The sequence below is a fragment of the Gracilinanus agilis genome, chromosome 3 (assembly GCF_016433145.1).
Source record: "Gracilinanus agilis isolate LMUSP501 chromosome 3, AgileGrace, whole genome shotgun sequence".
Taxonomy (NCBI): domain Eukaryota; kingdom Metazoa; phylum Chordata; class Mammalia; order Didelphimorphia; family Didelphidae; genus Gracilinanus; species Gracilinanus agilis.
In genome coordinates this window covers 78,863,990-78,890,082 of record NC_058132.1, presented here as the reverse complement: position 1 = coordinate 78,890,082, position 26,093 = coordinate 78,863,990, and positions in this window count along the sequence as shown.

The window sequence follows — 26,093 nt, the reverse complement described above, 5'->3', positions numbered from 1 at the left end:
TTTTATACTTTCTCTTTTGTTCTGTTCTGTTCTGTTCTGTTCTGTTCTGTTCTCTTTTCCTCTCCTCTCCTTTCTTCTTCTCTTCCTTCCCCTCCCCTTCCCTTGTCTTTTCTCTTCCTCTTTTCTTTCTCACATTATCTCATCTTTTTCCTGTTTTTCCTCCTCTCCTATTCCCCTCTCAATCCCATTCCACTCTATTCCTTTTCAATCCACAATTTAGTTATTTATGGCCTCTTATTGAAAAAGAATTTGACCTGAGATGGTTTCGTTGCATCTAGATTGACAATCTGCTCTAACAGATCCATATGAACTGTTTCTAACATGCTTGTACTAGATCATTCACACCTCAGAAATGGTAAATGCTATAAATTAGGGCCTGATTTATTGTTTGGTTGATTTTCTAGATGTAGTTAATAATGCAGAATCAACTTAAAAGTGTGTCATGATTTTTTTAGGGAAGTTGATTGTTAAACATTTAACTTTGAGCCTCTCCTCCCTAAACTTAAAAGTTCTGTCTCTCAATGTCTCTTAATGTAGCCAAAAACTTGGCCATTTTGGTTTCCATATCACTCTAATGACTCATATTGATTTAATATAATTGGAAATCCTTTTTTCCCAGATAAGCTACTATTTACCCATGATTTTTCATCTTGTATTTGTGGCATTGATTTTTGAACCAACTGTAAGATTTTACATTTATCCACTTTAAATTTCATCTAATTGGATTTAGTTCAACTCTCTAGCCTGACAAGAGCTTTTTGTCTCCTGACTCTGTCATCTAGTGTATTCATTCAGCTTTGTCTTTCCTGCAAATTTGATAGTCAGGCTATCTATTCCATGATTCAAATTAGTGATCAACTTGGCCACACATTTGGCAGAAAGCTAAATCCAGATCCTTGGGGTTTCCAAGTAGGCAATAATAACTAGCATTTATGTAGCACTTAAAGAGTTGCCCAGTGCATTATAAATTTTATCTCATTTGAGCCACATAACAATCTTAGGAAGTAGGTACTGCTATTATTCTTATTTTAAAGATAAGGAAACTGAGGCAGACAGCCATCAAGTGATTTGCCCAAGAACATACAGCCAGTAAGTGTTTAAGGCAGGATTCAAATTCAGGATTTCCTGATTCCAACTCTAGAGTTTTCCCCACAATATTATTAGTGACTCCTTTAGGTCTAGCCATTTGTTTGGTCCTGTACCCATCCAAACGGACTATCATCTAGTTTTCAACCCTATATTTTTTCCCAAAGGAAAATCCCTCAGTTCCAAACATTGTAACATTCCTTTCCACTCATACAAGCTTTAATTTTTTCCAACACTGGTCCATTCATGAACTCATTTTGTTCTCACACCAATGGAGTATCCTTAAATCTATGGAGTAGGATTCCTTTTATCTTCATTTGGCAGATGAGATAACTGAGTGACAACCAGGATCATAGGTTTAGAGCTGCAATTGATTATAGAGGCAATCTAGTATAATGTCTCTCATTTTTACAAAGGGGAAACTGAGATTCAGAAAGGAGAATTTACTTGCCCAAGGTCCCACTGGAGGGGGTGATGATATATAGATATATATCTACATATATATATTTAGATGGAAAGGACTTTTGAGATTATCTTATTTAAACTTCTCATTTTATAGATGGTGATTAATGGGCTAACCTAAAGGCATGGCTTTAGTCTACTGCAGTGCCCCAGGGCTCAGCCCCTCATGCATCCTATTCTGTTTAACATTTGTTTCTCATCACTGACTTGGATGGAAACATAAATGGCATGCTTGTCAAATGTGCAGATGGCAGAAAGTTGGAGGAGATAGCTAATAAACTGGATGACAACAATGGGATTAAAAATACTTCAAGAAACTGGAATGAAGAGCCAATAAAGGTGAATTTTAATGGGATTAAAATTAAAATCTTATACTTGAGTCCAAGATAGGAGAAAAGGCATGGCTCTATAAAAACTTGTAAAAAAAGATCTCAAAGTATTAATGCACCTTAAACTAAAAAAAAAAGTCATTTGTATAACATACTCAGGGGCAGCTGAGTGGCTCAGTGGATTGAGAGCCAGGCCTAGAGACTGGAGGTCCTAGGTTCAAGTCCTGCCTCGGACACTTCCAGCTGTGTGACCTTGGGCAAGTCACTTGACCCCTACTGCCCACCCTTACCACTCCTGGGCCAAGGACGGTCCCTAGCCTGGATGAAAAAAGGAGGAGGGTTGGGCGTGGGGCTAGCAACCCCACCCTGTAAAAACTACATCTGCTAAAGAAACTGCAACCTAAAGTAGGGGCAGCTGGGCTAGCTCAGTGGATTGAGAGCCAGGCCTAGAGACGAAAGGTCCTAGGTTCAAGTCCGGGCTCAGACACTTCCCAGCTGGGTGACCCTGAGCGACTGTGTGTCCCATTGCCTACTGGTTGTGGCCCTATGCTCCTAGAATGGAGTCCCAGGATAAAAAAAAATAACATACTCCCTCCCCCACCACAAAAAATTAATATGATATTTTACTGTTTAAAAATGGGATAGTACCTTTGTTCTTTGCCCTGGTCAACCCATTTCAGAAGTATTCTAGTATTCTGTTCAGTTCTAGACATCCTATTTTAGAACAATATTGAGAATCTAGGTGAAGGTGATTAAATAGATGAGAAAATTGTAGCCTTTACCATTTGAACATTAGTATTGGTCAAAAAAGGTGGGGATGCTTAGACTGTACATCACTCCTGCTCTCATCAAGCTTAAAGTCTAGAAACCCCTCAAGGGCAAGGATTATGCTTTGTTTCATTTTTGTACCCTGACTTTATATCAAAGCAGCATAGATTTAGAACTAGGAGAGACTTTAGAGATAATCTAGTCCAACCCCTCCTTCATTTTATTTATTTATTAACTTTGATTTTTGTTTAATTTCAATTAAACACTTATTTTCTCTCCTGCCAGTCTTCTCCCTCATTAAGAAACAAGCAAACTAGGGGCATCTAGGTAGCATGGTGGATAGAGCACCATGCCTGGAGTTGGGAGTACTTGGGATCAAATTTATCCTCAGACACTTTCTAACAATGTGACCCTAAGTCACTTTACCACAATTGCCTAGCCCTAAGAGCTTAGAATTGACACTAATCAGAAGGTAAGGCATTTTTTAAAAAATGAGCAAACTCTATAATAAATATACATAATCAAACCAAAAATATTCCCACATCAGTCAATTTCTCATTCTGTATCTTGAGTCCATTAGATGGTGAGTGGCATATTTCTTCCTCAGCCCTCTGGAATCATGGTTGTCTATTATATTTATCAGAGTTTCTGGAAATCTTATAAATTTGCTCATCTTCAACTTACTTTCTCTTTAGTCTTTCCACTTCTACTCAATTTCACATATGCTGCCAAAAGTCTTCTTAAGAAATGGATTTGACCATGCCATTCCCACATTTCAAAAACATTTGAACTTCTTTGGTTGTCATTCAAGGCCTTCCACTATCTGATTCCAACCTAAATTTACAGGTTATATCATATAAATGCCCTTCGTGTACTCTATCTTTGAGCCAAACCAGCTGCTTCTGATTCATATCTCATATTATTCTATATCTGTGCCTTTATTCATTCTATTCCTTATGCCTGGAATTTGACTTCTGTATCTCCAACTCCATGCCTTCCTGTACAAAATTCTACCTATCATTCCGGGTTCCATGGTTCCATAAAGCCTTCCTCTAATCAGAAATGAGCTTTCCTTCCCCACACCTTATCTAAACCATATCATATGCAATATTGGGTATGCTCTATACCAAACAGTATTATATTTTGTATCTGTCACATCCTTTCTAGACTGAACTTTATGGGACTGGAATGAATTTATCTGTCTAGCTCCTCATTCATAGCACGAGCATACATAGTTTGTACATAGCAGGTATTTGATTGAAAGTATTCATTGTCTTGACTTGTTGAAAGAGGAAGAACTAAGCCAAGAGCTTTAATTAAGACAGGGTAATCAGGGCAGTGTTCCTCCAACCCTCATTCTCTAAGTCCACTCCCACCATTCCTTTCTTGGGTCCTAGCCCTGGGGGAGGATGCTAAATCCTTGACAAGTGGTTCTCAGAAATGTACACCCAACACATTTCTATGTTTAAGCTGCATTAACATTTTCCTCACCACTTTTGAAGTCTAGACAGTCAACAGAACAATAAATCAAGTCGTGATTTGTAGTGTTTGCCTTTTTTTGAGGTATAAATATCACACTGAAAGTTGAACACTTTGACTCTAGAGCTGGTTCAAGATGGCCCTAGAACAATCCTGGTCCTATCCTTTCTCCTCCATCTTGCTTTCTTCCACATCTGCTCTCTCTATTTTGATTTCTCCATCTCCTTCTGGGTTCAAATTTCAAGAGTCAGGTTCTATCAAGGATGGCCTCTCCTCTCTCTTGGCACAACCACATCTGCTTGGGGAAAATTTTTTTCCTTCCCTTCTCTTTCTCTGCTCAGTTTAAGTTGAACTGGGAGGTAGAATTCCTAGCTACAGCTCTGTTAACAAATTCATCAGGAAAAAATGATTTTGCTAAACCCTCTGAAGGGAGAAAATCTAGACTACCCATGGCTCAGGCTTGGGTTGTGTGCGAAAACAATCATTGTCAAGCAGAGACTCGAGCTAGGAAGAAAAATGGAAAGAGTTCTTGGTTTGGAGACAGAGGGCTCAAGTTTGAGTCCCAGTTTGAATCCCAGTTCAGGCACTTACCACCTGTATGACCTTGGAGAAGTTATTGAACATCTCTGGGCCTCTGTTCCTCTCTGTAAATGAAGGGGTTGGTCCAGATGGCTTCTGAAATCCTTCTACCTCTACCTGTATGATCTCCTGGTCCTTCTTTACTCACCTTTCTGTGCCCCACATCCTGAAAAGTGGGGAGTCAGCCCCTGAGAAGGCAAATACTGAAACTTTCCCTTTAATGGGCTGAAAGCCGGGCCATTAACGCTGTGATCGGCCTAATCCTGAGCATTTGTCCCTGCTAATTATTACGGACAAGCCTCCTTATTGAACCACATCCTCTTATTGACATTAGGATGCATGAGCTGAGGCTGTTGTTTTAAACGCACTCATTAGCCCCACAAATCAACCCTGTTGACAGAGCGCTTTTGAATTAAGCATCCCGCCATAGTCATTGGACAAGGAGCAATTTATAATGCCATTAGCAACACTCGCGAAGGTTACAGGCATCAAAAATTGTTCAGCCGTAATTATTCTTAATGGATACAAGGAATAAACTGACGCAGGACAGCTTTTTCATTAGCTTTCAATCAAGCCTGATGGCTTTGAGAAATGTACAGTGAGTGCGTTTTGGGGAGAAATAATGATGTTACAGCACCTTTCATCGAAAAATGCTCTCAGTACACAACTTAACTTTTAATGACCTTAATTTGATATAATTAAAAAAATCTGAATTTGTTTTTGAAGATCTCACAATGAATTATTATTTTTATTATTATTTTTTGGATCCTGTTTTTAACCCTTTGCTGAGCCTGTTGTTCAGAACTGTGGGGAGGGGAGAGGCCCTCCTCCTGTGGCCCTCTAAAGGATGGGAAAGCAGCAGGGGGTTTAATGGATGGTGGTGGGAGGGGGGAAGGGGAGAAACACAGACTTCCATAGGAGAGCAGAAAGAAACATTGAACGAGGAGGCAAGAGACCTGGGCTCAGTTCTCTGTTTGTTTGGTGACCTTGGGTAAGTCATTTATTTCCCCTGGGCCTCAGTTTCCCCATTTGGAAAGTGTGTCTAGGGGAATTGGACTGCATGATCTCTGAGGATGCTTCTGGTCCTAAGAGTCTATGACTCTTCCAATGTCCTAGATGAGACAGGTCAGTGTGAGAGCTCCCTCGCTTCAAATCCCATTCTGAGGGCTAGAAAAGATAGAGCAAAGGCTTACTATCTGGTCCTGTTCCCCTGTGATGAGTCTTTGTTTCATAGGATCCTAGACCTGTACTTGAAAGGGATCTCAGAGGTCTCTAGTCCAACTCCCTCCTTTAGAGATAAGGAAATGGAGGCCCCCAAACTTTAAGAGACTTGCCCAAGGTCATATAATTGGTCAATGGCAAAAGAGATTTGAACCCAGGTCTTCTGATTCCAAATTCATCCTATTTCCATTATATCATGCTTTGCTTCTATTTTTCCTAGAGCGGAGAATCAAAGGATACTGGAGGTGGGGAGGACACAGGGATCCAGCCTCCTCTATGACTTCTCTATATGTACTTGGATAAGAGAGTGAGGAAGAATGAGGGAAGTCTAGCTTTTGAATGAAAGCTGAGAGACCGACTTGGGTTTATCACCTTCAGTCCTCTCTTTATGCCTTCCTACACATGTGACTTTGGGAAAGTAATTTCTCTCTTTTGGGCCTTAATTTCCTTATCTGGTAAAACTAGAAGGCTGGACTAAATGAGCCTTTCCAGCACTGGGTCCTTGGTCTAAAATGGCATTGCAATTATGGCAGAAATTGGAGAAAATGCCTCTGGGCTGGACAAAGAGCTGCTCAGTTTGAATGGCAGATGAGCACTTGGGACAACATGAGGCAATTGTGAAATAGGACTTTCTGGGATGTTCCTAATTAAAATCTCACTGGTCTCTATCAGCAAAGTCTGGAAAAAGGTAAAATCCTGGATTTTGGATTATGGCAACAGCAGGAGAGGGAGTCAACTGGGATCCAGACTTTCCTTATGTCTGGTTGTCTCATGTGTGGTCAGCTCTCATGTTAATAATCTCAATGTGCTGGCTTCAGATCCAACATTCCAGCAGAAGTACCAGCATAACCGTCTCCCAAGATTCTATTCTCATTTTCCTGAAATTTATCTAGGAACAGATAGTTTCTTAGGGGAAACTGCCCAGTGGGGACTAAATGAGACCCTGACTCAGGTGCCCTGTCAGCTCCCTCTGCTGTGGGGGTCTTTTAAGCTGTTGGAACAAGTATATATACTGAGGTTTGGGGAGGGTAGAAAGAAGGGGTGGGAGGAAAAGAGGAGAGGTGGCATGGAAGGGAAGAGAAGAGAAAAGGAGAGAGGAAAAGAAAAGTAAGGGAGGAAATCCAAGGGAGAGAAGAGAAGGGGTGAAGATGAAAAGAAAGAAAGGAAAGAAGAGCTTAAGAGAAGAGAGAAGGATGAATGGAGGGAGAGGAAATGATGAAATGAGGGGGAAGGAGATGCCAGCAGCATTGGCAAATTAGAGCAAGAGTCAATCTTCCCAAGAGCTCCTAAGGGTTCCCTCTCCACAGCAGGGAATCAGAGGTGGATCCAGAGTTTTTTAGTTCTGGCTTCTGTAAAGGATCAGGAGCCTCTAGGGATCTGGAGGTAGTATCTTTGTTAACCCTTGACATCTCCATATGCTCTCCATACCTGAACCCCATAGCCCCTGGGTATCTAAGGCAATTCTGTGCAGAGGACATTTGTGGGTTTCAGGACCTCTTTAAGCCTCAAAGTCTGATGTGGGAGGTGTCACAAGCAAAACCACCATTCCCTGTCTGCCTTCCATCTTCCACCTGGCCCCACCTTGAGTCTGAATCAAAGAATCATATCATCATAGGATCATAAATCTGGAGCAGGAAGGGACCCTGGTAACCTTCCAGTCCATTCACTTTACAGAAGAAGAAACTGAGGTTTTTTGACATGGATTGTCAGAAGTGGAATTTAGTTCCAGAAGCCTTCAGATAATTGCCCGATTCAGGAATCTGTTTATAATGTCCCAGGCAAGTGGTCACTGCTTCTCCTTGAATACCTCCAGGAATGAGGAACTCAGGCATGATGATTTTGGCAAAGCACTTTGTAAAACATAATGAGCTGGAGAAATGCCAGGAATTGTTAATATTATTAAAGGAGAAACTTTCACTTTTGGACAGCTCCTATTTGGAGCTAAAAGCTTCCTTTCTACAACTTGCCTTTACTGTCTCCAATTGGGCCGTGTAATTAAATATGGGGATGCTACATTAGAGGGGAAAGGGGCCTGGCTCAGAAGAGTAGAAAATGAATCCTGGCTCTTTCATTTCTTACCTGTGTGACTTTAGTCAAGTCAAATGCCTTCTCTCATCCTCACTTAGGATGGCATTTGGTAGTTGGTATTTGCATTCCCTGTACTAGCTCAAAAAGTTCTGTGATTTAAAGTGTTTTCTAATCTAGGATCCATATAAAAAAATATAACCTTCCATCTTAGACTCTATATTGTGTATTGGTTCCAAGGTAGAAGAAGGATAAGGACCAGACAATGGGGGTTTTATGACTTGCCCAGGGTAACACAGCTAGGAAGTGTCTGAGGCTAAATTTGAACCTAGGACCTCCCATCTCTAGACATAGCTCTCAATCCACTGAGCCAACCTAGCTACCCACTATGATCCATATTTCTGAAAAACCTGTGACTTCATAACTCTTCTTCAAGCCAAATGAAGTCCAAAATTATTTGTTAAGCAGCTGCTGGGTACCAGGCTATGTTATGCCATAAAGAGATAAGGAAAAATGAAAATGCTTTCTGCTCTCAAGAAATTTCCAGTCTACTGGAGGTGAAGGAGTGGGAGCAAGGAACAACGTGTACCCAAAGAGGTAAATATAATTTGTATGCAAAGTAAATATCAAGCAATTTTGTTGTTGTTGTTGTTAAGGGGAATGGGAGAATCAGGAAAGGTCTTGTGAAGGAGATGGTGGTTGAACCAAGTCTTGGAAAGAGCTAAGGGTTCAAAGAGGTGTGGGTGAGGAGGTGGGGAGGGCTTTCATGTAAAAGTGTAATAGTAGAAGATAGAATGTAATACATAGAAAACTGCAAGTAAGTCAATTCGTCTGGAATGTAGCACATGGGAGGAAGAACAAGGTAAAAGTTAGGTTGGAAAAAATAGATTCAAGACAGATTGTGAAGGACATTAAGTATCCAACAAAGCTTCAATTTTATTCTAGAGGCACTAGAGACACAACAAAGTTTCTTGAGCAGGCACTGGTATGATCAAAATGGTGCTCTAGATATGTGCATCTAGGATGCATTGCGACCGTGTGTAGGGTGAGTTGGAGACTAGAAGCAATGAGTCTCAAACTAATACAGTGGTCTAGGTATGAGATGGTGAGGCTCCTCCTAGACCAGGGGTTGGCAACCCTTTCAGCTGTGAGAGCCATAAATGCCACATTTTTTAAAATGTAATTTTGTGAGATCCATACAGTGCTCACAGTGCCGCTCCTGTAACAGGGCCTGAAAAAAAATGGACTTTATGGCTCCTGCAGAAAGAGCCATATCTGGCCCTGGAAAGAGCCAGATAAGGCTCCAGAGCCATAAGTAGCTGACCCTTGCCCTAGAGGTTGGTAGCTTGGTGAGTGGATTTAGCAGATAAATTCTCGGGAGTTGCCTAGGGCCCAGAACAATTAGGTGATTTGTTAAAGATCACACAACATTTAGGTGTCCCAATGGGGAGGAGGGTACAAACTCAGGTCTTCTGATGCCAAGTCCAGCAGACAAAGTCCCTACCAAATGTTGCTTCCATTCAATACATTACTGAATTTTATTTTCCAAATGTCTCCAATGACATCCTCTTTTGGTGGCCTCTATCCTTGTGGAGGTGAACTTGAGTTCTCAAAGGCTCCCTATTTGCACTACAATCGTTTGTAGAAAGACTCCAACAACTATGGGCCTAGTGACAGACTTTCATCTATGCCACTCCTTGGACAGCCAAATGGAGAGGGCCTCATCATCAGGTTGGCCAAGAGGTGAAGCAATTTCTGGAAACAGTGGCTCATGGAGACAGTGTGCCAAGGTCTAGGGAGGAGAGAAAGATGGTTTTTGTATTAGTGGAAAAAGAATCCTTGTTTATGAAATCACAGATCTGGGAAGGATTAACTACTCAGTGGCACAACAGAGAAATTGCTTGATTTGAAGTGATTAAGTCTTGAGTTCAACTACTGCTTCAGACACTATCTAGATGACCCTGGGCAAGTCATTTAACTTCTATCTGCCCTCAGTTTCTTCATTCATAAAATGAGAATAATAATAATAACAATGATCTCTCAGGGTTGTTGTAAAATGAAGTAATATTTGTAAAGTGCTTTGAAAACCTCAAAACACTACATCAATGCTAGTTATTGCTATTATTTTCAAAATAACAATACTATGTAGAGATAGGATAAATTTTAATATAACTTCTTTCCAGACAGAGAAACCAAGGCACAGAGAGGAAAAGGGATTTGGCTATAATTATTGTGGTCAAGAAAGGACTAGAAATTAAGTCTTCTGACTCCCAGTCCAGTAAGCTGAAACAGATTTCTCTCCCAAGAAAAACAATTTCAGAGAAGGGAGGTTGGCATTCATTTCTGAAAAGAAGAAAGGGGCCCAAAGAAACAACTGATGCTCTTTTTTTGAGCCAGAGAATTTCCCTGAGAAAACATATATAATTGCAGTCATATTGTCCTCAGGGTGACAGTCTGGGGTGACCCCCTTCAGTACCCCCAGTGATGAAACATTTTTTTGGTGGTGGTGGTGAGGGGAACCATCCCCAAGAGAATGAACAGATACTCTTTCCTTATCTCCAGTAGTTTTCCCCAGCTATTACTCTCCTGTCACCCTTGCATCTCTGCCCCAGTTTGGACAGTTTCTGATAAACACCAATATCTGTGCAAATTATTGAAGGAGGACTGCCTCCCCAGGCCTGAGGCTACACAAGGCAGGCTTCCAGATGTATGATAAGGTGAGGAAATAAATTTCCAGTCCACTAAGTCATCAGGTTTTCTGACAAGAGATCTTTAACTCTTGTAACTCTTTGATGACGGATATTTCCTTTCCTCGGTGGAGTGCTTCATAAATTGTTTAAGCTCTCGGCAGTCACATCAAGTGTAAATTATTCCTAAACAGCCCTCCCCACCCCATCTACCCTTTGCATATCAAGATGAGGCTGGTTGGATCTCTGGAGAAGGTTCCCCAGTTGGATGTTGGAGGCCCCAGAACAGGTCCCATCACTAGAGAGACTGATATATGGGGTTGATGCAGGCATGGTCAATATGGAGTAAGAGTTGGAAGATAGAACTTAGAGCTAATCTGATCCAATTTCCTTATTTTTATAAATGGAGAAACTGAGGTGTTGAGAGGGTAGAAGTACCCATGTCAATGGCCAAGACTATCATAATCTATCAAAAGGAACAGATTATGTTACTTGGACTCCATGATTCATTGAATGGTATAGAAGAGGGCAACCATCATCATCATCATCATCATCATCATCACAACAATAAAAAATAATAGTTAACATAGATATAGTATTTACTATGTGCCAGGCACTGAGCTAAATGTTTTGCAATTATTTCTCTTCATAACAACTCTGGGAGGTAGCTATAATTATCCCCATTTACTGATGAGGAAACTGAGGCAAATAGAGGTTAAGTGATATGCTCAGGGTCACACTGCTAGTAAGTATCTAGGGCTGGATTTGAATTCAATTCTTCTTGGCCCCAGGCCTGTACTTTATCTATTGCACCATCTAGCTACTGGAAGAGGTGGCTAGCAATCATACTAAGTGCTGGGGGATATACATGTTTTAGATAAGATGCAGTTCCTATTTTCAAGGAAGCAGTTTGTATAGGAGGAAGAGCTGTGGATTTGGGGTCAGAATATCTAGGTTCAAATCTGTAGGCCTGCCTTTTGCTACAGTGGGATTGGGGGCAAATCATTGGGTCTTGCTAGGTCTTGGTCTCTTCATCTATAAAATAAGAAAACTGAACCAGATCTTTAAAACTCCTTCTAACTATCATTCTATTATCTTTGCTATAATTTGGAAGACCAATTCATATGAAAAATCATTGAAAGAAAAAGGTAGAGCTAAAATTTGAAATCAAAGGAAATGGGTTCAAATCTTATGACCCCTTGGAACTTACAGGCAAAGCACTTTACCTCTGTGGGCCTCAGCTGTAAAATTAGCAAGTTCTTTTCTGCTCAAAATCTACAATCACATGAAATGGAGATATGTAGCATGGAGAAATGGAGAAAAGGAAACTTGCAAGAGGGGCATACTCATTGTCTTCATATGTCTAAAGTACTACCAGAGAGAAAAGGAAATAGACTTGTTCTGCTTGGTCCCAAGAGAGCAGAACTAGGAAGCAGAAATAAGGACAGAGTCAATTTTAGCTTGATATGAGGAAGAACATTTGAAAAATCTGAGCTGCCCAAAGATGTGAAGGGCTGCTAATAGAAGTAGTAAGCTCACTATTGCTGAATGTGTTCAAATGGAGGCTGGATGATTACTTATCAGAGATCTTATAGAATGAATTTTTGCTCAGATCAAGGGTGGACTAGATGTCCTCTTTGGTCTCTTACATCTCTGGTATTCTGTGACTTTTTGAATTTCTCTTTGTTTTTTCATTTTATTTTTATTTGAAAACTTTTATTTAATTAACTGATTTAGAATATTTTCCCATGGTTACATGATTCATGTTCTTTCCCTCCTCCTGCTCCCCTCCTGGAGCCAATGAGCAATTCCACTGGGTTTTATATGTGTCATTGATTAAGACCTATTTCCATAGTTATTGATATTTGCATTAGGGTGATTGCTTAGAGTCTACATCCCCAATCATATCCCCATTGACCCATGTGATCAAGCAATTGTTTTTCTTCTGTGTTTCTGCTCCCACAATTCTTTCTCTGGATATGGACAGCATTCTTTCTCATAAGTCCCTCAGAGTTGTCCTGAATCATTGCATTGCTGCTAGTAGAGAAGTTCATTACATTTGATTGTGCCACAGTGCATGAGATTCTCCTGGTTCTGCTCCTTTTACTCTGCATCAGTTCCCATAGGTCATTCCAGTTCACATGGATGAATTCCTCTTTGAGAGACTGAAGAAATGGTCAAAATGTTAAAAGGGGCTGAATTCTGAGTCCAGGTACCTTTAACATGAAAGAGGGACCTCAGAAGAGGAAAGGCAGAAGAAGTCAGCCCAAGGTCCATCCAATTAAGGATTTTGTTTGAGCTGGTGGTACACAGGGAACAAAATAGGAGCCTTCATACAGTGTCTATGACCACAATCCACACCTCCCCAAAGGTGAAGGAAGCTCTTATGTTCCTTGAGGAATCTATAGCCTAAGCTAGCCAGGCAAATAAAGATTTTTATCAAGAGATAGAGAAACTACCAAAATCCTACCATATGTTGTCTACAAGAAACACATTTGAGGTGGGTGGACATACACAGGTTTAAGGTGAAGAGCTGGAGCAAAATTTTTTGGGCTTCAAATGAGGAAAAGAAGACTGGAGTGGCAATCATGATCTTTGACAGAGCCAAAGTAAAAATAGATTTGGTTAAAAGAGATAGGGAAAGTAATTACATCCTGATAAAAGGCAGTATAGACAATGAGGAAATAACAGTACTCAACATGTATGCACCAAATGGTATAGCATCCAGATTCCTAAAGGAGAAACTGGCTGAGCTCAAGAAGGAAATAGATAGTAAAACCATACTAGTGGGAGATCTAAATATTCCTCTTTCAGATTTAGATAAATCAAACCAAAACATAAATAAGAAAGAGATAAGAGAGGTAAATGAAATCCTAGAAAAATTAGATTTAATAGATATGTGGAGAAAAATAAATAGGGACAAAAAGGAATACACCTTCTTTTCAGCTACACATGGTACATTCACAAAGATTGACCATGTAATAGGGCACAGAAACATTGCAAACAAACGCAAAAGAGCAGAAATAATAAATGTAACCCTCTCAGATCATAATACAATAAAAATAATAATTAGTAAGGGCACCTGGACAGGCAAATCAAAAACTAATTGGAAATTAAATAATATGACTCTCCAAAACCAGTTAGTTAAAGAAGAAATCATAGAAACAATCAATAATTTCATTCAAGAGAATGACAATGATGAAACATCCTACCAAACTCTGTGGGATGCAGCTAAGGCAGTACTCAGGGGGAAATTTATATCCTTGAATGCATATATTAACAAAGTAGGGAAGGCAAAGATCAATGAACTGGGCATGCAAATTAAAAAATTAGAAAGGGAACAAATTAAAAATCCCCAGCTAAACACCAAATTAGAGATTATAAAAATTAAAGGAGAAATCAATAAAATTGAAAGTAAAAGAACTATTAAATTAATAAATAAGACTAGAAGCTGGTACTTTGAAAAAAACAGATAAAATAGACAAAGTACTGGTCAATCTAATTTAAAAAAGGAAAGAAGAAAACCAAATCATCAGCATTAAGATGAAAAGGGAGACCTCACCTCTAAGGAAGAGGAAATCAAGGCAATAATTAAAAACTATTTTGTGCAATTATATGGCAATAAATATAGTAATCTAGGTGATATGGATGAATATTTACAAGAATATGAATTGCCTAGATTAACAGTAGAAGAAATAGAATACCTAAATAATCCCATATCAGAAAAAGAAATTAAACAAGCCATCAAAGAACTCCCTGAGAAAAAATCCCCAGGCCTAGATGGATTCATAAGTGAATTCTATCAAACCTTTAAAGAACAACTAATTCCAGTACTATAGAAACTATTTGACATAATAAGTAAAGAAGGAGTTCTATCAAACTCCTTTTATGATACAAATATGGTACTGATCCCAAAGCCAGGTAGATCAAAAACAGAGAAAGAAAACTACAGACCAATTTCCTTAATGAACATAGATGCAAAAATCTTAAACAGAATACTAGCAAAGAGACTCCAGCAAGTGATCACGAGGGTTATTCATTATGATCAGGTGGGATTTATACCAGGAATGCAAGGATGGTTCAACATCAGGAAAACCATTCACATAACTGACCGTATCAACAAGCAAACCAACAAAAACCACATGACTATCTCAATAGATGCTGAAAAATCCTTTGACAAAATACAACATCCATCTCTATTGAAAACACTAGAAAATATAGGAATAGAAGGACCTTTCCTAAAAATAATAAACAGTATATACCTAAAACCATCAACAAGTATCATATGCAATGGGGATAAATTAGAAGCCTTCCCAATAAAATCAGGCATGAAACAAGGATGCCCACTATTGCCTCTATTATTTAACATTGTACTAGAAATACTAGCAATAGCAATTAGAGAAGAAAAAGAAATTGAAGGTATCAAAATAGGCAATGAGGAGACTAAGCTATCACTGTTTGCAGATGATATGATGGTCTACTTAAAAAATCCTAGAGAATCAACTAAAAAGCTAATAGAAATAATCAACAACTTTAGCAAAGTTGCAGGATACAAAATAAATGAACATAAATCATCAGCATTTCTATATATCTCCAACACATCACAGCAGCAAGAGGTAGAAAGAGAAACGCCACTTAAAATTACCCGAGACAATATAAAATACTTAGGCCTCTATCTACCAAAACAAACACAGGAATTATATGAACACAACTACAAAACACTTTCCAAAAATTAAAACTAGATCTAAACAATTGGAAAAACACTGATTGCTCATGGGTAGGATGAGCTAACATAATAAAAATGACCATTCTACCCAAATTAATTTACCTATTTAGTGCCATACCTATCAAAGTACCAAAAAACTTTTTTACTGAATTAGAAAAAACTATAACAAAGTTCATTTGGAAGAACAAAAGATCAAGAATATCAAGGGAAATAATGAAAAAAATGAAGGAAGGTGGCCTAGCAGTACCAGATATTAAACTATACTATAAAGCAGCAGTCATCAAAATGATATGGTATTGTCTAAGAGACAGAAGGGAGGATCAGTAGAATAGACTTGGGGTAAGTGATGTCAGCAAGACAGTGTATGATAAACCCAAAAAGCCCAACTTTTGGGACAAAATCCACTATTTGACAAAAACTGTTTGGAAAATTGGAAAAAAATATGGGAGAGATTAAGTTTAGATCAACATCTCATACTCTACACCAAGATAAATTCAGAATGGATGAATGACTTGGATATAAAGAAGGAAACTATAAGAAAATTAGGTGAACATAAAATAGTATACCTCTCAGATCTATGGGAAAGGGAAGATTTTAAAACCAAGCAAAAGTTAGAAAAAATTACAAAATGTAAAATAAATAATTTTGATTATATTAAATTAAAAAGGTTTTGTACAAACAAAAACAATGCAACCAAAATTAGAAGGGAAACAATAAACTGGGAAAAAAACCTTTATAACAAAAATCTCTGACAGAGGTCTAATTACTCAACTATACAAGGAGCTAAAACAATTGTATAAAAAATCAAGCCATTCCCCAATTGATAAATGGGCAAGGGACACGAATAGGCAATTTTCAGATAAAGAAATCAAAACTATCAATAAGCACATGAGAAAGTGTTCTAAATCTCTAATAATTAGAGAAATGCAAATCAAAACAACTCTGAGATATCACCTCACACCTAGCAGATTGGCTAAAATGACAACAAAGGAGAGTAATGAATGTTGGAGGGGATGTGACAAAATTGGGACATTAATGCACTGCTAGTGGAGTTGTGAATTGATCCAACCATTCTGGATGGCAATTTGGAACTATGCTCAAAGGGCTTTAAAAGACTATCTGCCTTTTGATCCAGCCATAGCACTGCTTGGATTATACCCCAAAGAGGTAATAAGGAAAAAGACTTATACAAAAATATTTAGAGCCATGCTTTTTGTAATGGCAAAAAATTGGAAAATGAGAGAATGTCCTTTCATTGGGGAATGGCTGAACAAATTGTGTTATCTGTTGGTGATGGAATACTATTGTGCTGAAAGGAATAATAAACTAGAGGAATTCCATGTGAACTGGAAAGACCTCCAGGAATTGATGCAGAGTGAAGGAGCAGAGCCAGAAGAACATTGTATACAGAGACTGATACACTGTGGTAAAATCGAATGTAGTGGAATTCTGTACTGGCAGCAATGCAATGACCCAGGACAATTCTGAGGGATTTATGGAAAAGAACACTATCCATATTCAAAGGAAGAACTGCAGGAGTGGAAACACAGAAGAAAAACAACTGCTTGAACAAATGAGTTGATGCGGGCATGGTTGGGGATGTAGACACTAAACAACCACACCAATGTAACTATCAATAATATGTAAATAAGTCTTGATTGATCACACATGTTAAAACCAGTGGAAATATGTGTTGGATATGGGGCGGGTTCTAAAGGGGGAGTTAAGGGGAAAGTAAAAACAAGAATCATTTAACCATGGAAAATGTTTCTAAAATATAAAATATTAAAACAACAACAACAAAAAAAGAGATAGAGAAACTGCATCAGGTTACATGTTTAGCACCATTTATTGAATACCCAACCTGTGTAAGGCGATGTGCTAGATATTGGGAATACAAAGAAAACAGAATAGTCCCTACCTCAAGGAAATTATAGAGCCAAGAGTGCTTAGGAATGGATAGCATTAGGAACTGAAGATGGGGCTTTTTCATTTAAGAGGTGGTATGTGAGCTGAACCTCGAAAAAGCAGAAAAATCCTGAAAAGCAGAAAGGAGGTGTTATTCATTCTAGGCATTGGAGTTGGCTTGGTCAAATGTAAAGAGGTGGGAAATGGCATTTTTAATTTGGGGCTAGCTAGTAGGCTAGTTTTGATGAAAAACACAGACCACAAAGAGGAGTAATATGAGATAGGAAATGGAGAGATGTCCAGCATGCAGTTGTACATGTAGGAATGAAATTCAGGCCAGAGATTAGGATTGGGCATATTGATTCCCCACAATGGAATATAAGTTCTAGGAGGACAGGGATTGATTCATTTTTGTCTTTTTTACCTTACTTAGTACAGTGCCTAACACATAACAGGAGCAAAATGTATTCTTATTCATATATAGATTTTGGAAATCATCTGTGTTGAGAAGATAATGGAACCTGTGAGAGGACATTAGGACATTAAAAGATATGTGGTAGAGAAAGGATATCTCTCTTTTTGGTCCAATAAGGACTTTGGAACACCAATGTTTAGGGGATAAGAGATGAATGATGTATGAGAAAAGAAAACTGAAGAGGAATAATAAGGCAGGTAGAAGGATAACCATAAAAGAACCACACCACAGATGCTAAGGGAGAAAAGAGTATAAAGAGGGTGGATGAAATACTATCAAAGCTGCAAAAAAATCAGGGAGGCTGATGATTTCCATCATGAGAAAAGACCATTATATTCAGAAATCAAGAGATAATTTGGTAATCTGAGAGATTGCTTTAAGTGGAGTTGTGGGGCTAGAAGTTAGATTGCAGGGGATTGAGAAGTGAATGAGTGGTGAGAAAAGAAAGGCAGTAAGTTTATATGTCTTTCAAGGAGTTTGGCAGTGAAAGGGAGGAGAAATATTAGTTGATAGCTTGAGGGGTTGGCAGGTTTTGTTTGTTTTGTTTTAAGGATGTGGGAAACTCAGATATGTTTCTAGGTTGAGAAGGAAAAATTAGTAGATAGGGAGAAAACAAGAAGGAGAGGGACAATTGAAACACCAGATTTCTAGAGGAAATTCAAGGGGTTTAGCTATGGCAAGAAGAAATACCACAACTCTCTCAGAGACTGGAACACATATGTGAGGACAGGTGAAATATAAAGATTGCAAGGCATAAAGAAGAGAGGATGGTGGGATGCTTTTCTCATGAGAAAAAGAGAGTGAGATGAGACAAAGTTGAAGCTTAAAGGGAGAGGGAGAAAGTTTGGAACAGGCACTTTGGGGACCATGATGGAGATCCAGTCAGGTTAGAATAAAAGGATTGTTGTGCAGCAGTGAGGGACAAGGAAGGATTAGATATTACAAATTTGTTGACCCTAGTTAGCATACATTTATAGTACAACTTCTTCCAGACAAGTTTAGCAGCTTGGCAGTAGGAGCAGAGAAGGCAGATGGTGGGAGTGATCTAGGGCTGAAGATTGACAGAGCATGAATGGTGGATGGACAAGGGGTAAGGGTGAAAGCGATTCTTTATTGAACTGGTTAACTATCAAGGGAGTTGACTGTCAAGGAAGGAAAAGTGAAACAAGAACAAAGATGATGAATTGAGAGAACAGGGAAGGGTGGAAAGACTGGAAGACAGAGTGAGAACAAGGACCAAATTTAGGAACAATGAGATAGAGAGGGAGGTAGAAAACTAATGAATTGTGATAATAAAAATGGAGTTTGAAACTTGAGATCATGGAGATATGACAGTGAAAATTAAGCTATGTCCTCTCTGAGTGTCTAAGAGGAGATGGAGGTCCCAGGAGCTGAGATGATATATAAATTAGGGGACTATGTTATTGAATGGGGAGCTATTCATTCAATTATCCAACCAGCATTCATCTAGCACATAATATATGAATATTAACGTCCCCAAAGAAGAGGTCAGGAGAAAGAGTGAAGATGAAAGTGAGCCAAATACTGAACAACTTGAAAAGAAGGGACAGCTATTTGGAGGCTGGTAGATAGCCACAACAAGGATTTGGAGAGAGTAGAAAGATGGAATGAGCCTGGGCAGCAAATGGCAAGGTCAGCTCCTTACCTCCTCTGTGTCTCTCCACCTCAGGCTTGTGAAGGGGCAGTTCTGGTGCTGAGAAGGTTCAAAGCAATGGTAGCTAGAATGTTTATGAAGCAATGTTTCTATTCCTTATTCCTGTGAGAATTATGGTGTAGCCTATGTCAAAGTCATGAGGACCTGGGTTCAACTTCTGCCTCTGGCTCAAACTGGTTGCGTGACCTTGGGTAATTTACTCAACTTATCAGTGTTCTGGGAAATTATCTAAGATAATCAGTAGTACAAGTTTCCTCATCTGGGAGCTCCATATATCAATTCAATCACAGATCCTGTCTCTAATCTATCTCCATGAGATCCTGAGACTAGGGCAAGGTCTGGAGAAATGATGACTTTGGTGGCAGTAGTACCTCCTCTCTTTGCCTTACTGAAGCCACCAGTATCTTAGGTTGTGTGGTAATGGAGGGCTGAGCAGCTATTTACTCCACAGGACTATTGAGCATCACACAGTAATGGTCCATCCTCCTGAAGCTAGGGTTTGAGGTTCTTCAGCATTAAGGAGATTGCTATTTGGAACCAAGGGAATAGAGTGACTTGGAATTTAGATCATATTTCTTCAGCATTGAGGAGACTATTTTCCCTGCCTGTAAAATGGAGAAGGATAATAGTTAGACTAGATTATCTCCCAAGTGCCACTGAGCTCTCATATTCTATGGCCTAAAATCTCTCATCTCGGGTAGTTTTTGTTTTTCTCTAAGAGCCCTCCATGCTCTGCCTTCTGCGTTCTAAGGTCCCTCCTAGCTCTAGTTTTATTTCTTGTTTCTAAGTCTCTTCCAGTTCCAAGAATCTCTCTCTGAAGGTTCATTCTGGCCCAGACATTCTATGTTTTAATGGCATTTAAATCCAAGCCTCTGAGGCTTTTGGTGGACTGTAAACTTACGATGAACTAAGGGTTCCTTCCAAGGTTCTGGGAAGAGCTGCAGTGAGAAAAGTTAAACCACTCAGCTCATAGAAAGGAAGGGGTACCTTGGAGGGAATGGATCTGAGAGCCCTTGTCAGAAAATGGGAACCCACCTTAGGTCCTGGAAGCCAGACTATTCGTTTTCTCAAAAAGTTGAGAATGTAATGGATTGCACTTTGTTACAGACCCAATGGCTGCAAATCATTTTGGAAATTAGTTTTCTATGGAAAAATCAATATACTAATTAACTTGGTGGCCTTGCTAACGAGTTTAAGCACAATAAGGCCTCTGGAAAATATCGGGGCATTTTGCAACTGCCTTAAATTCCACCTTGGGAAACAGGCTGACTGATCTTGAAGTGAGACTAGGTTGGGGAGGTTGGGGGGAGGCATGGTTCTCTTATAGAGGTTACAAATAGAGAAAGAAATCTGAGATTGGTTTTCAAAGACCATGGAAGAACTTTCTGTATCTTAGTAGATTAAAATCTTGATCTATTCTCAGCTTTATGCTGACTCTGTGGGGGAGAATTCTAGAATTCTATAATCCTAGATTAAAGAACGCTAGAGCTAGAAGATGCTTTCGATCACAGAAAATAGAATGTGAGACCTGGAAAGAACTATAGAACATAGAGAGACAGAGCTGGAAAGATTTGGATGAGAGCATAAGAGGCTTAGAAACTATCCACTTCAATCTCTTTATTTGACAAATGGAACAAATGATTCCCAGAGAAGGACGTGGAGGTATCTAACACAACAATGTTAGTGGCATAGGTGAGACTTAAACAAAATTCTCCCCACTTCCAGACCTGGGGTTGTTCCACTTCATCAATATAAGTGCTATTTAGTTTTTTCTTTTCTTTTTTTTTTTTGTCTTAGTGTCCCTAGCTGCAAGATGGGCAGAGAGCCTAATGTTCTCTCCTGTCTTTGTTAAAAGAGGTTTAGTTACTTACAAAATCAGAGAAACACAGACCTTGAAGGGGCCTTAGAGACCATCTGGTCCAACCCCCCTCATTTTAGAGATGAGGAGAGACAAGTGGTGATTAATGGATTGATGTCAACTTGGAGGGAGGTTTCAAGTGGCAGCTGCAGGGGTACAGGCCTCTGTCTTTGGCTCTGCTTTGCGTGACATTTTTATCAACGATTTGGATGAGAGCATAAATGGCAAGCTTATTATGTTTGTGGATGACATGGGGCTGAGAGGGATAGGAATATGTTGGGTAACAGAATCATGAACCAAGAAAATTCTAACAGATGATAAAGTTAGACTGGACCTGATGGGAGAGAACATAGTAGGGATAAATGTAAATTCTTATACTTGGGCTCAAAAAACAAACTGCACACACTTAGGATTAGGGAGACTTGGGTCACATAAAAAGAACCCAAGGCTCTTGGAGGATATAAACCTAATCTGAGCCATAAGTATGATGTGGCAGTCAACAAAACAAATAGCAATGATAGAAACCAGAGAGGAGGAAATTACTAAACTATTGATTGTTCCCTGTCTTGACCAGAGAACTCATCTGGATTTCTGCATCCAATTTTGGCATTCCATCTTAGGAGGAGGACACTGACAGGTTAGAGTGTGTTTTGGAAGAGTCTATTCCTTTCGCTTCTGAGGTATAGCTCTCTTTTGGTCTCTCTTCTCAGCATCAAAGGAAGGTTGAAGGAACCTTAGAGTTAGGGGCTTATGAGTAATTGATTACACCTAGCTCTCTGAAAAAAATGTCCCCATGAGATTTTTCAGTTTAATCTGCATTATTATATATAACATACATTATATATAAAATAGATACTCCATTACTTTCTTAAATCTAGAAAATTAACAGATTGATCAATCCCTGATTTGCAATGTTTGCTGATTTCCAAAGTGTAAAAGCTTATGGTGAAAAATTTAAATTCAGATCTTTTGAATTGGCATGAGAACCCTACTGCTTAGAGGTCTTTGAGTCCAACCCTTTCATTTTATAGATGACTAAGTGAGTTGCTGAGGCAGCTACCTCCCACCCCAAACCCACTGCAACTGCACAGTCCTTTGTAATAAAACAAGACAGTTAAACAATACCAACCAACACAACTTTGCCACCATGCCCTAATGACAACCAGGTCTTTCCTTTAAACCACCTGAATCCTCTTTGTTTTTTTAAATCCTTAAATTCCATCTTAGAATCAATACAAAGTATTGATTCCAAAGCAGAGGAGAGATAAAGGGCTAGGCAACTGGGGTCAAGTGACTTGTCCAGGGTCACATAGCTAGTCTGAGGACAGATTTGAAAATAGGACCTCTCTCTCTCTCTCTCTCTCTCTCTCTCTCTCTCTCTCTCTCTCTCTGCTCAGCCACTTAGCTGCCCCAGTAAAGGATATTTAGCTCAGCATGCCTAATTGTCTTTCTTTCTGAAATTCATTTGCCCATGTACTTTTGGGAGTGAACAAAGGATGAGGAAATATTCTTCATCCCCAAATGCTCACTCTCTCAATCTCATCCCCTCCCCTTTACCCTACACCCTAAATATTTCACTCCCTATTAACTATCCCCTCTGGGCTCCCTGGAAAGCCTACTATACAAATGTCAAACCCTAGTAGTGGTTAGCTATTGACCTTCTAGGACATTCTTGTCCCTTTCTCAATGAGGCCAATGTCTGACCTATATTCTCTTCCTCTTCCCCAACTCTGGCTCTCACTTTAGAGGTTAAGTACCTCATGGGATGTGAAAAGATGAAGGAGAAGCTCCTCCATCCCACCTCAGCCACATATGGAAATGGTGATACCCTTGATCTCGCTTTTATCAGCACATATTTTACTTTCATGTTCAAGAAGTCCAACAGTCCTAAACCTACTCATGATCTTTTTAAAATTCCTCCTTTCCCCTACTTTAGAGATTCTTATCTTCATCCTACCATGCCTTCTAATCCTTCTACCCTCTAGCTCTCTCACAATTCATCACCCCTGCACTGGCTGAACTCTCTTCTTTATCTCAAATCCTTGGTGAGTCAGTTCAACTCTTCACTGCATTCTACCCTGGAATCTCTTGTTCCCTTGTCTTATTGAGAATCATGCCACCAACAAGAGGACTGGACTAAGCCTAGTTGTTTTATTGCCAGACACGTACCGGGAGTGAGTTGGACAATGCATCACCAAAGTGAAGTATAAAATGCCTGATTAGTAGGCCAGCAAATTGCTTTATGTTTGGATTAAATTTAAGTATTAGCTTCCCAGAAGATAGTAACGTTAGTTACCCTTTAAGTTATTGAATCAGGTTTTGAGTTTATTTTTGTTAAATGAACCCTTGTGAATGGCTTATAGTTAACATTCTTTTTATATGTTGGATAACATTTCTTGTTCCATATCTGAATCAAATTGTACAGAGGAGCTTTTTAAAAAGATGTCTCCTTTTTGGGGGGGATGTCCTAGGTATCATTCATAAGTAAAATCATCTCCAGGTATGCCAGGGTGGGGAACTGAAGATATAAATAACTCTACAAATAAGATATATACTGTATAGGGGGCAGCTGGGTGGCTCAGTGGATTGAGAGCCAGATCCAGGAGGACAGGAGGTTCTGGGTTCAAATATAGCTTCAGATACTTCCTAGCTATGTGACTTGACCCCCATTACCTAGCCTTTACTGCTCTTCTGCCTTGGAACCAATACACAGTATTGATTCTAAGATGGAAGGTAAGGTGTTTTTTTAAAAAAGATATATAGTGTGTAAATAGTTTTTTTTAAAAGAAAGAAGGGGAAAAGAATAAAAAATAAGCAAAACCCAATCATTATATCAGAAGAAAAATCTGACCATATAAGCAATATTCTATACCCACAGATCCTTCATATTTGCTAAGTGGTGGTGGTGATGGTGGGGTCTTCTCATATTTCTTATTTGAGGCCAAGCTTGTTCCTCGTAATCCTACAACATTCTCTCTTTTTTAAATCCTGTTGCAGAATCAATACTGTGTAGTGGTTCCAAGGCAGAAGAGTGGTAAGGGCTGGGCAATGGAGGTTAAGTGACTTGACCAGAATCACACATGTCTGAGGCCATATTTGAACCCAGGACCTCCCATCTCTGAGTCTAGCTCTCAATCCATGGAACCACTCAGCTGCCATACAGCATTCACTTTTGATTGTTCTGTTGTAGTTGTCTTAAAATTCAGTTTTCAGCAGCATAAAAAGGAAAGGTTTGGACTAGATAGGAAGGCAACATGCCCTACAGGAAAAAACCTCTACATTTGCAGTCAAAGAACATGGGTTTGAATGGCAGGTTATTTCCTAGTCCCTGTGTGACCTTGAACAATTGTTTTCTCTTGGCCTCAGTTTCCTCATCTGTAAAAGGAGAAGTTGGATGGTCTGTGCTATTCTTCTCACCTTGGGGTCTATTATGCTATGATTCCTTCTAGCTCTAAAGCTTAGAACACAAGAATCTAGCCCAGCTTTTTTTCTCAGCATGTTGCTGGGGAAGGAAGTGTAGGGCTCCTTGAATTGGTGTGAGAGTTAGCCTAGGGCAGGCTGACTGAAAGTAGGCTTCCTCCTCCTGGGCCCCTTGCCAACAAGACACCATTTAGCAGTCTCTTATGGCCTGGAATGAGCTTTGTTGTATTAATTATGAAAGGCATGGAATCTATCATTAAACACCCCCTCTGAGAGCTAACTCAAGCTGAGGTTGGGGTGGTGAGGAAGAGATGGGGAGCACCAGCCCTAGCCCTTCTGTCCCTGAGGGAGAGGCCGTGGGTTAGCACAGCAGCTGGGAAGACTGGGGGGAACACCTGGTGGTTTTAGTGACTACAAGTTCAATAATGGCCAATGATGGGACGGAATAGAAGAAAAAAGCTGATGTGAGCTTAGGCTGCAGGAGGAAGATCTAGGAGGACTGGAAGAGGCAGGACTGAGGGACCCTTAGCCCAGATTCAAATAGAAATGGAGTCACTAAATGTATATATGGAGCCCTGCAGCTCATATTGACTTAGAAAGCCACATATTAACATTATGTATATTCTATTGCATTTTTTCTTATTTTGTTAAATGTTTTCCAATTTCATTTTAATCTGGTTCAGACCTATTTTGTTGTGGGCCACATATGGGCAGCAAGAAGGCCACTACAATTTACAAGCAATATATTCGACAACTCTGCCTTAGGGGTTGTCTATCCAACACTTCTTTCCTCCCCATCTTATAAATAATGAGACTGAGGCCCGGTGATGGTGGGTGACTTGCTAGAGACCACAGAGCCAGAAAGTGGCTGAAGCAGCATTGGAATCCAGTTCTTTGACTCCAAATTCAGTACTCTATTAGGTGACCTAGTTTAAGCTCTTTCTTTTATATATTAGTCAATTAAGGTCCAAGATGGAAAGTGATCTCATCCCATCTTAGAGATCTCTCCCACCATATTACCATCACATCTTGGAGATCTCTCCCACCACCCACGCCATCCCAACTTAGAAATCATTTAGTCATTGGGATCAGAGATTTAGAGCTGCCCTCCCCTCCTCTCTCTCCTCCTCTCCTCTCCTCTCCTCTCCTTTGGTCTCCTCTCCTCTGCTCTGCTCTGCTCTGCTCTGCTCTCCTCTCCTCTCCTCTCCTCTCCTCTCCTCTCCTCTGCTCTGCTCTGCTCTGCTCTCCTCTGCTCTGCTCTGCTCTCCTCTCCTCTCCTCTGCTCTGCTCTCCTCTGCTCTACTCTCTCCTCTCCTCTGCTCTACTCTCTCCTCTGCTCTGCTCTCCTCTGCTCTGCTCTGCTCTCCTCTGCTCTGCTCTCCTCTGCTCTGCTCT